The 11,467-nt window shown below is 41.5% G+C and overlaps 1 protein-coding gene across 4 annotated transcripts in view; it reads left to right on the top strand.

The window, feature by feature from the left end:
* Positions 1-11,467, top strand: part of ERBB4 (erb-b2 receptor tyrosine kinase 4) — a 1,174,706-nt gene that overhangs the window by 501,187 nt on the left and 662,052 nt on the right. The gene's annotated exons all lie outside the window — the stretch shown is intronic.

The raw sequence follows: 11,467 nt of genomic DNA, 5'->3' as shown, positions 1-11,467 counted from the left end.
TCACCAACCCTGTTGTGCGGTCTAGGAGTTCAGGCAGGGAGTCTACTACATAGCAGGGAGGTTGGTACAATAGCAGCAATCCCAATGGATCCCTACAGCCCACCCTAAGAAAAAAGTGTATATAATGAAGCAATAAAGGCAAAGGAGCTTCCAAAGATAAAAGAGAAACTGCAAATGTAAACCTTTTTCTTGTTAATTTTATCTTTTGATATGTGACCCAAGATAAATAGATCACAATACAGCTATTATTTCATATCTAGTGGTAAGAAGAATTTGGAATTCATCATTGAAATCCAATGTTCATAAAATGATGGGGAGACTCAAGAAGAAACTTGTAATCTGTTATCACAGTGTAGAATCAGTGAAGAATTAAAAACAAATGTCTTGTGTTCAAATAGTTCCTAATATCTGCATTATTTGTAATGATAATTTTTCATCAAATTAAGCAAGTTATTGGGACATGCAAATAGTTGAACAATAAGTGAGACAATAAAATAAGTGTAAAGTAAAACAAGTATTAAGTAAAACAGTAACATGAGAAATGTGCGGTGCTTGGTACTCTCTGACCTTGGTTGTTGTTGGTGGTTTTTTTTTTTTTTTTGCAGATGTCTCATTACCAAAGTAAGTAACATTATCAGTGCTAGAAGAGAGTGGGGTTTGCTCTTACTTCATATACTAGGCTAGGGTGTTACCTGTCAGTGTGGAAGGGAGTGATCCTTGATTAGACTTGTTTATATTTGTTTGTAATTCCTTGATTGGGGTACCGTTTACTTCTTGACAGTTAGTGTAGTGTTAATCTTGGTGTTAATCTCTGTTCATCTGAGTATTGATTGCTGATGAGGAGGTGTTTTGGTCTTTTTGCTTTGTTTTTGTCTTTTTGATTGCCTGTTTTGAATGGCGTGTAAATATTGTTTATCTTTACAAGCTTGTTCATGCTGATTTATCTGAGTGCCAGGTATCCAGGAATTCTCTAGATTTTTTAGACATGGCTTGGTCTAGAATGCTCACAGTTTCCCATTTGAAACTAAGATTAAGTCAGTTCATGTGCTATGAAATTAAGGAGTTTTCATTATATCTTCTTTTGTAGAGACTCCTGTTTTTTATTCTGGGGCTGCAGGGTTTTTTGCTTTAGTTAGGATGTTTTGGAGGGCTTTAGTTGGTTTATATGCTACACTGATTCCATTTGGTTGTAATAGTCTGTTGGTGATTTTTCTGGGATGTTTTTGATGTATGGCTGTGTTATCCTTTTCACAGCTTTTATTGGTTTTGCTATATTGGGTTCTCATACAACTTGTCTTGTGGGAGGCTGGATTGTTACTTTGATAGTGGTGCACTTGATTGGTGTGGGTAATTTTATAATGGACTTGTGTTTCTAATTTGCCATCACTTCCTCTCCTGATGAGGATATCCAGGAAGGGTACCATGGTGTTTTTTTTCCTTTTCCCTTGTGAATTTTATTTCTTTAAAGATGTTGATATTTCATGTGTCTTCTCCTGTTGATCCTTTTTTATTATGACAAAGGTGTCATCTACATACCAGGTCTATACTTTGGATTGTATTTGAGTGCTATAGATTATAGGTGTTGCATTATGGTCTTTGAAAGCAGTTCAATCCTGAGCTACAAATATTCTCTTCTACCGATAAATGAGAATTTCTTTTAGCTGTTTACCCATAGAGGATAGAAAAGTGCATCAACTTCAGAAGACAATTGAGCAGATAAATTAGATACACTTTCTACAGTAGTTAGTAAGTTGCATGCTGATCAAGGTGTGCCAGCAAAGGATGCATAAGAGTGAGAAGAGAAGGATTGGAGTACATTTAAAGCCTATCTAGTTCAAAGCTGTACTCTAAATACAGCTACAAGGTTCGGCCAGGCTGACAACAGTCCTATCTAGTTTCTAACATTTTAGCTCCATATGCTCTTGAGCAATGCTAATCCTTAAATGAGGCTGAGTTGCAGTCCTGCTTCAATTATCCCAATATCAGTTTAGCTGGCTTCTAGCTGCTTTGGAAGTGGACTGCCCTGTGGTAGATTAAAGATCTCTGTTCCTTTCCTCCTTACGAGGCATAATCTAGCCAAAGTGAAGGAAGTTGAAGTCATCTTAATTTCAGTACAACAGATTTCAGAGGTACTTACTCTCCTGCAAAAATATTGTGATTCAGAAGCACTTTATGATTTAAACCATGTTTTTACACAAGATCAGTCTATGCCTAAAATCAAAAGAGCATAGGGGATTATGTGTGTGTGTGCTTATTCTTGATGAAATGTTATTTTCATTATGTTTTCTGAGTTTAGTGCATTGTTGTAGAAACATGTAAGCATTAGATTTCAGCTCTATGTCCTAAGGCTCTAGGGCCTAGGCATTAAATAACAGTATCTCTGTGCTTGGATGCATAGAAACACAATGCTTGTATCACTTTTCCACCATCACCCTTATAATAAACTCTTATAATAAACCCAGAAGCAGGAGAAAATGATTATATAATTTCAATTCTGAAAAGTTTCAGAAGGGATTTTTTTTTCTGGTAGTAAAAATGGGGTGTTTTCCAATCTGAAACTATTCAAGACACACTTCTTGAACTGATGAGGAAACAAGCTTTCTTGCTTTCTTGCAGACATTTCATTACCCAAACTACAGCAGGTAACATCATCAGTGGAGCACTGTGCCTAGTTTGGGTAACGAAACATCTGCAAGAAAACAGGCAAGCTCAGAGCGCACCAAGGACCCCTTATGTCAACCCTGAGTTACACATATTCTCCTTTATTAAACAAAAACAAAGATATCCTTAATATTCAATATACCTTTGAGTCAGGATCTGATTCCTGCCTAGTCCCTGCATTTTCCTTGATAAGATCTCAGAATGGATTTGTTTGCTTTCTACTTTCTTCCTTGAGCTGCCTGAGAATGACTGGTCCAAGATCACCCAGCTGGTTTAGTACATAAGGCAGGATTAAAACTCACAATCTCCTGGTTTTTAAACTAACCACTGCACCAAGCTGGCTTTCTAAGCAAATGAATAGAGGAATGTATATTATTTTCCCTCACTTTCTTTGTGTTAGTGAAATCTTGCAATTGTCAGTTTTGTTTTTATTACACATTTTAAAAAGCTAAGAATTTTGTGGAAGCTTAAAGGTGCTTTTATGGCCTTGATTAGCATAAAATACTGATCTAATACTAAAATAAAATTTATACATATATATGCGTGTCTATATGTGTGTGTGTGTTTGTGAGAAAGGAACGTTAACATCTGTTAGTGTTGCATATTCTTTTCTTTTTATATATTGTTACTGGATAATTGTTCATCAAGTAATAATTATAAGAAGAACACAGAATCTTAGAATTGGAGAGTTGAAAGGGGCGCGTGGGTCCCTAGTCCAACCCTCTGTAATGTTCAAGAAAACCAATTCTATCATTCTTGAGAGGTTGTCCTCTATCTCCTTAAAAACTCCAAAAATGAAAAGCCTACAACTTCTGCAGTAGATTGTTCCATTTTGTTATGAATTTTACCATCAGGATTTTTTCCCGGTATATTTAAATGAAATCTAGTTACCTACAACTTATGTTCATTATTTCTGATCCCAGTTTTTGTAGCAACGGAAAAAAGTGGCACACTATGGAGACAGTAAACCTTTATGCCATAAAGGACTTCAGAAAGGCAAGGAAATAAGGGGAGAATGCCCCACCAACTATCACTGTACTCTTTCTCCTGCCCCAGATGCTGAATAATTTTTTTTATTTAGTTTGTCAAACATGTACAAGATAGCAGATATAGGTATGAACATAAACATAAACGAAGGAAGTAAGTACAGATAAATGGGGACAGTAAGACAAGGATGGTAGGTAGGCTTGTGCACTTATGCACGCCCCCTTTACGGACCTCTTAGGAATGGGGTGAGGTCCACGGTAGACAGTTTAAGGTTGAAGCTGTGGGGGTTTCAGGATGTAACAACAGAGCCAGGTAGAGCATTCCAGGCGTTGACCACTCTGTTGCTGAAGTCGTATTTTCTGCAATCGAGTTTGAAGCGGTTTACCTTGAGTTTGTATCTATTGTTTGCCCGTGTATTATTGAGGTTGAAGCTGAAGTAGTGTCAGATCCCTAAAAGTGATACTGCCATTCAAGTGGAGGAAGGGGGGACTTGGATTCGATTTACTAGCATGGCCTGTGTCATCAGATATTTTACAACCGATATCCTGGTGCCAAGGAAGCATGAGATTCCCTTTACCTGCAGGAATTTTTATGATAGCTATGTGGGTTGTCTCACTTTAAAGGGTAGTGGTGGGAATGCATGTTGTTCGGGTTCTCAAAGGAAATAGTAAAGAGAACTTCTTCACACTTGTGTATTGGCTAAAATCTGCATTCTGACTTAAAGGGAGGGGTCTCTACCACTTTAATCCTACTGCTTTGCCTAAGGGTATTCAGATTGTGCTTTAGCTGGATGGCTTTCACTTCTGCTTAATAAAAGAATCCTTTTGAACAACTACGTTTCAAGAGTTCGTACTTTCTTAAGTTGGAAGGAGAGGCGATCCTTACAGAAAGCACAATCTGCAAAACGGTCAACCCAGAGAAGCAATCTTTGCTCTACTGAGGGGACCTTGCAAACCATGTCTGAACAAAGCAGAGAGCTGGGAGAAACCGATTGCTGGGGAGAGACAGCAACCGCCACCCAGTTGGATGCCTGTTTCGTGCAACCCATCGGAGAGGATGAGGTAACCCTGGAGAATCCGGAAAAGCTCCGGTGGTTGATTGGCATCGGGAAGAAAGATGGCTGGGATGAGAGAACCAGAGGAGTCACCCTCAACCGTGGCAACCGAAAACCGGGGTGGAAACTGGAACTAGAAGCCCTTACTGACCAGGGGGGACTGACCGAAGCACCCCTGAGGGAGGACTATCTGAAGAGGCATATAACCCAATTGGTGATGTAAACTTTGGAAAATCTCAACATCTGAAGGGAGCCAGGACAACAACCAAAGAGCACTGAAAGGGCAGCAGTCATGGATGATGCCAGGGGAGGCACCCCCCTCCGGGAGCTTGCCTATCGAGCAGATGGTGCAGCAGCAGTGGGAGAAGACCCAGCAAACCCTCCCCCCCTAGGCAGCACGCACACCGGCGCCTATTCCCAACCAACCCTGGGCTCCTCAACTGGAAAGAGAAACTCCCCCCGTTGGGGTGAAGTTTGATGGGAATCTGCAACAATTAGGATTCTTTGTGGCACATGTGCTCACCTACATGCAAGAGTATGGGCGTGATTTCCAAACCCAAGGCTCCCGACTGCGAGTTGTGACCCTAGCCCTAGAGGGTGCCGCAGCCAGATGGATGGTGACCCTACATAATGCCAACACACCAGAACTGCAGGATTTTGACCGTTTCATGATGGCCCTACGACGTCGGTTCGAGAACCCACTGGTAGATTGCAAAGCACGCGACCGCATTAAGGTGGTGAAGCAGGGGCGACGGCCAGTAGCAGAGTATACTGAAGAGTTCCAGGACCTCGCGTGTCGTGTGCACTGGCCGGAAGATATTTTGGTGAGCTGTTTCAAGGACGGGCTGAGTGATGATCTATACAATGCCTGCATGGCCCAAGGGGCACCGAATGACCTACATGAATGGTATGTCACTGCCGAAGAAGCTGAGATCAATATGGCCAGAAACCAGTATCGAGTGGGGCGAGCATGGAAGAAATCCTCACCCCAATGGAAGCAAGAGCCCCTCAAACCACAAACCACATTCTCCCCGAGATCTTCAGCCTGTTTCAAGTGTGGAAAAGAAGGGCACCGAGCTGCAGAGTGTTGTTCGCAAACACCCGCCCGGAACCACCCACCAGGGGAGGATCCTGCAAAACTGGATCAGCGTGGGAAGGAGACTGCTCTGAGGAGCAGGGAGACGGTAGAAGCCCCATCCCCTCCCCTCTTTGGGGAGGAAACCCTGGCATCTGAACAGGAGGAATCACACTCATTCGGAAGCGATCCAGATGATGAACCATTGGTAAGCAAACCAATTAAACCGCTTACCCTCCCCTTAAGACTATTTATCCCAAACCAGGACAGGGAGATAAGTATCCCCACCCTAGTGGATTCAGGGTGCACCCGTTGTTTGATCAGCCCAACCTTAGTAGGGAAGTTAGGGATTAATGTAAGAAAGCTGAAAACCCCCATTGCTTTCTGCCAACTAGATGGGTCAATAGCAGGAGGGGAGCCAGCTTCTCTGGCCACCAAGCCTCTACATATAGGCATCAGAAGCCACGAGGAAAGGCTTACATTTATAGTGGCACCTGGCATGGAATGGCCGTTGGTTCTGGGCCTTGCGTGGCTAAAAAAATGGAACCCACAAATCAATTGGAAACAAGGCATCATAAAATTTCAGAAGAAGGTAACTTTTGCTGAGTATCCACATAAAGGACTTGAGGGGGCAGAGAATCGAGAAACAGCCATGCCTGGTCACGCCACACCAACTGAGGGCATACCCATAGAATACAAGGATTTAGCTGAGGTTTTTAGCGAAAAACCTCAGATTTATTTTTATTTTATTTATCTTATTCAATTTGTATACCGCCCTACTCCCGAAGGACTCAGGGCGGTGAACAGCCACAAGATAAAAATACATCATACAAAAGTTAAAAACCAATTAAAAGTACATTAAATAATTTTGGCCCAAAAAACGAATTTAAAAACACCCAATTTGTATAAAACTTAAAAGCAAATTAAAAAGGGAGAGTCAAGCCAGCCCAGCCTGCTGGAATAAAAATGTTTTGATGGCACAGCAGAAAGTGCGTAAATCTGGGATCCTCCGTATTTCGGGGGGAGCTCATTCCAGACAGCAGGTGCCCCCACAGAGAAGGCTCTTCCCCTGGGGGCCGCCAGTTGACACTGTATGGCCGACGGCACCCTGAGGAGCCCCTATCTATGGGAGCGTACTGGTCGGTGAGAGGCTACTGGTGGCAGAAAGCAGTCTCATAAGTATCCTGGTCCTAAGCCATGGAGCGCTCTAAAGGTGGTGACCAAAACCTTGAAGCACACCCGGAAGACCACCAGGAGCCAGTGCAGCTTGTGCAGATGAGCTCCCCACCACCACGCCACTGACTGTACAATAGAAATCTTACCCGGCGTGAAACTCCCTAAACCCAAGATGTACAGCATGTCACCGAGAGAGTTGGAAGAGCTGAGAACATTCATTGAGAAAAACCTAGCAAGGGGTTTCATTCAGCCAGCCTGACCAAAAATTGCAGCTCCTGTGCTCTTTAGAGAGAAAAAAGATGGCTCAAAATGCCTATGTGTTGATTTTCGTATCCTTAATGCGGTCAGTGTGCAGAACATGTATCCTCTCCCCCTTATGAAAGATACGTTAGCACACCTTGCTAAAGGGAAAAAAATTTCAAAGCTGGACTTAAGGGAGGCTTACTACCATGTCAGAATTAAGGAAGGGGATGAGTGGAAAACAGCATTTAATACCCCCCTCGGCTGCTACCAATTCAAGGTACTCCCCTTTGGGTTGCAAGGAGCTCCTGCAGTGTTTATGCAGTTAATAAATGAAGTGCTGCATCAGCATTTATATAAGGGGATTCTGGTCTATTTGGATGACATTTTAATCTATACCGAGACCAAAGCAGAACATGTAAAACTAGTCAGGGCAGTTTTAAACAAACTCCACGCTGCCAAACTTTATGCCAAACTTTCCAAATGTGAATTCCACCAAGAGAAGATTGACTATTTGGGATACCGCATTTCGCACCATGGGGTTGAGATGGATCCTCTAAAAGTGCAGGCTGTACTTGATTGGGACCCTCCGCGCACACGTAAACAGTTACAGAGCTTCCTGGGGTTTGCCAACTTTTACCACCAGTTTATCCCTGCGTTCACTCAGATTGCCCTCCCCATCACCAAGCTCTTAAAAACAAAGGGGGAGGACAACCCTAAACCAAAGCAACCATTGAACTGGACTATGGAATGCCAGGCAGCATTTGAAAAACTTAAACGGCTGTTCTCAGCAGAACCAATTCTAAAACACCCGGACACGAAGAAACCATTTGTCATACAAGCAGATGCCAGCAATGTGGCAATAGGAGCGGTCCTGCTTCAGAAGAATGAGCAAGACCAACTACAACCCTGCGCTTACACATCCAAAAAGTTGAATGAGACTGAGCAAAGGTGGGCTATTTGGGAGAAAGAGGCTTATGCAGTTCGTTGGGCATTGTTAACCTGGCGGCACTTCCTAGAAGGCAGTAAGACCCCTTTTGAAGTCTGGACTGATCATAAAAATCTAGAAGCCCTAAAGACCCCAAGGAAACTCTCCCCAAAACAAGTACGATGGGCTCAGTACTTTAAACGGTTTGATTTTACTCTAAAATACCTCCCGGGGGGGGAAAAAACTTTCTGGCGGATGCGCTATCCAGAAAACCGCAATACAATAGTGCAAAGTCAGACATAATCAAACCTATAGTACAAAACAATCAACTAGCCGCTAAAGTAGTCACCAGATCCCAGGAAAAACAAGAAACATTGACGGACAATGACACCATCCAAACTTTTAAACAAGCATTGGCCACTGATGAATGGTTTTTGAACAACAAATTCAGCTGTCTGATGAAAGAAGACTTGGCTTGGGTGGGGGGGAAGTTGTATGTCCCTGCAAGCCAAAGCTTAATGGTACGGTGCCATGACTCCAAGTTAGCTGGACATTTTGGGTTTGTGAAAACTTTACACCTGATTAAAAGACAATTTTGGTGGCCATCACTGAAAAAGGACATAGAAAGCTATGTAGCTAACTGCCCCATTTGTGCAGCAGCAAAAAGACGCCAGGGAAAATCCCCAGGTCTATTGCAGAAGGTAGCTGAACCTTCAGTGTCTTGGAGAGAGATCGCTATGGATTTCATTGTGGAATTGCCAAACAGTGAGGGAAATACTGTTATTTGGGTTGTGACCGAACTATTTTCAAAACAGGCACATTTTATACCCTGCCAAAAGATCCCAACTGCTAAAAGTTTAGCCAAATTATTCCTAATACACATTTATCAACTTCATGGTGCTCCATGAAGGATCATCTCCGACAGAGGGGCTCAATTCACCTCCAACTTTTGGAGGGCGTTTTGGGGCTTACTTGGTACTGGCCACGGGTTGAGCACATCCTTTCATCCTTGTACTAATGGTAATTCTGACATTTTGAACTCGGTGCTAGAACAATATTTAAGATGTTTCATTAATTTTCAACAGGATAACTGGACCGAACTTTTGCCTTTTGCTGAAGTTGCGTTTAATAATGCTGTACATTCAAGCACTGGTTTTACCCCTTTTAGAGTAGCAACAGGCCAGGATTTCAGCCCCATGCCTGAACTACCCACAGAAGAACCCACCATCCCCTCACTTAAGGAGTGGATGGATAATTTGCAAAACATGGGGCCAGTGGTTAGATTAACTTTACAGGAAGCTAGAGAAGCTTTTAAGATTCAAGCTGACAAGAAAAGGATGGAACCCAAACCTTTTCATATTGGAGACAGAGTATACTTATCTACAAAATTCTTGAAATCATTACAACCATCAAAGAAACTAGGGCCAAAGTTCATTGGACCTTTCCCCATCACTAGAATCATCAATCCAGTAGCAGTTGAACTACTTCTTCCAAAGACACTCAGGCAGATCCACCCAGTATTCCATATCAGTTTACTCAAACGAGAAGTAATCTCATCCCTCAGACCACCTGCATCTACACCACCTGTTCCCATCATGATTGAAGGTGAACAACACTTTGAAATCAAGAAAATCCTTGATTCTAGTATTGAACTAAGTCCAATACTTAGTTGCTTGGAAACATTTACCATCAGCACACAATGAATGAGTCGCTAAACACCAGGTTAGGGCTCCAATCTTACTGAGAAAATTTCACTCCTAATACCCTAACAAACCTTGTTGATATACTATCATGGCCGGATAAAGTGGCTGGATCACACCTCTGCTTCGTGTCTGCACTGGTCTCCCCCACTTCCCCTCTTTACAACAGGCCCCCTTTCCCCCATTATCCCCCCCTCTTAGGATTGTGGCAGGCTGCAACACAAGCGATGGGAAGGGCAGCACTGTCATTGAATCCAGTACTCCCTTCCCTAACCAAGGCATTTTATAAGATAAAGTAGCAAGGCTTTTCTTTTCTTTTTTTCTTTTTGACTTACAATACAGCTCCTGAGCAATATACTGGAGATGGATTTTCCTGGAGAATTCGCCCTGTATCAGAAGGCAAAGTAGAGCCCTTTACTTGCCTGAAGTGAATTAAAAACTATCCCAAATTATCTGGATCTGCTCTGGGTTTGGGATTAATGGCAAGTGGAGACACAGCCCTATCTGACAAAATACTATGTTGCTCAAATTATTGCATTCCACACTATTTAAAAAAAACTAGAGAAAAATAAATCTTTTAAAAATGATTCATTCTTACAGATATTTTAGTTTAGTAAAGAACGATTGCCTACATTAGTGTTTGCAATCTGGTGTGTGTGTTTGTGTGCTTATACACACACACACACACACACACACACACTTTTGTTGTAACTCTTTATATTTCTGATTACAAATTGATTATTACCACTTAGAAGAGTGAATGCACTGCTGTTTGGGAGATGAGCCACTTCCTGACCTTTGCACTTCATCATTATAAACATAGACACAAGCCAAAGAATGTCAATCTGTCTTGCATGATACAATTATATAGGCAGCTGATTTCACTAGGAAATTGCCAACTGCTAGTCTGTGCAGAAATCATTAAATAGGGCAGAAGTTTTTTTTGAAAATATTGCTGCAAAAGTGCATATTTAAATCATATGGTGTTGAGAAAAATCTTAAATATGATCACATTAGAACTGGAAAAAAAGAAAAAAAGAGGTAGATGAAAGGAATTCTGAATAAAAAGTTTCATTCTGCCTTTATATGTTAGGATAGAGAACATACATCCTTTGAGACTTTGTTGGACTCTAAAACAGGTGAACCCCAGCCAGAATAAGCAACAATAAAAGTGTCTGGAGTTAGTGAACACCAATTAATTCTGGTTTCTGACAATAAATCAGTAAGCAAGCATATTGCAATACAGCAAGTGACCAATTGCCCATCCCTCTGTTGGATCTGAAAAAATGAGAGTTGATATCACAGATCTTCAAGGTTACACGTACTATGTTTAGAAAAGATTATATTTTTTTCTTTGAGAAAGTGAATACAGGTGATAACCAACATGTATGTTATATATAATTACATACAGAAGAGTTTTTTAAAAAGCATCTCCTGAACAGATTATGTTTTACTCATGAAGAGTAAATATTGCCATTTATTGTATTGGTTCTCAGTAGAGTCCTAATTCAGTAGAACTTCTTGAGAAAAGAAAGTAAAACATTTTTTTTTTTTTTAAATACTTTATTGAATTTTCCAATTTTTTAAAAAGACAATGTACAATCACAATCTTGATCCGAGGTGCAATGTTTACACATTTCATAGAT

Source organism: Pantherophis guttatus, chromosome 1 (genome assembly GCF_059756535.1).
Source record: "Pantherophis guttatus breed Tessera chromosome 1, ASM5975653v1, whole genome shotgun sequence".
Classification (NCBI taxonomy): Eukaryota; Metazoa; Chordata; class Lepidosauria; order Squamata; family Colubridae; genus Pantherophis; species Pantherophis guttatus.
Note: the sequence above shows the minus strand (reverse complement) of the source record. Positions and strands in the feature narration are given on the sequence as shown.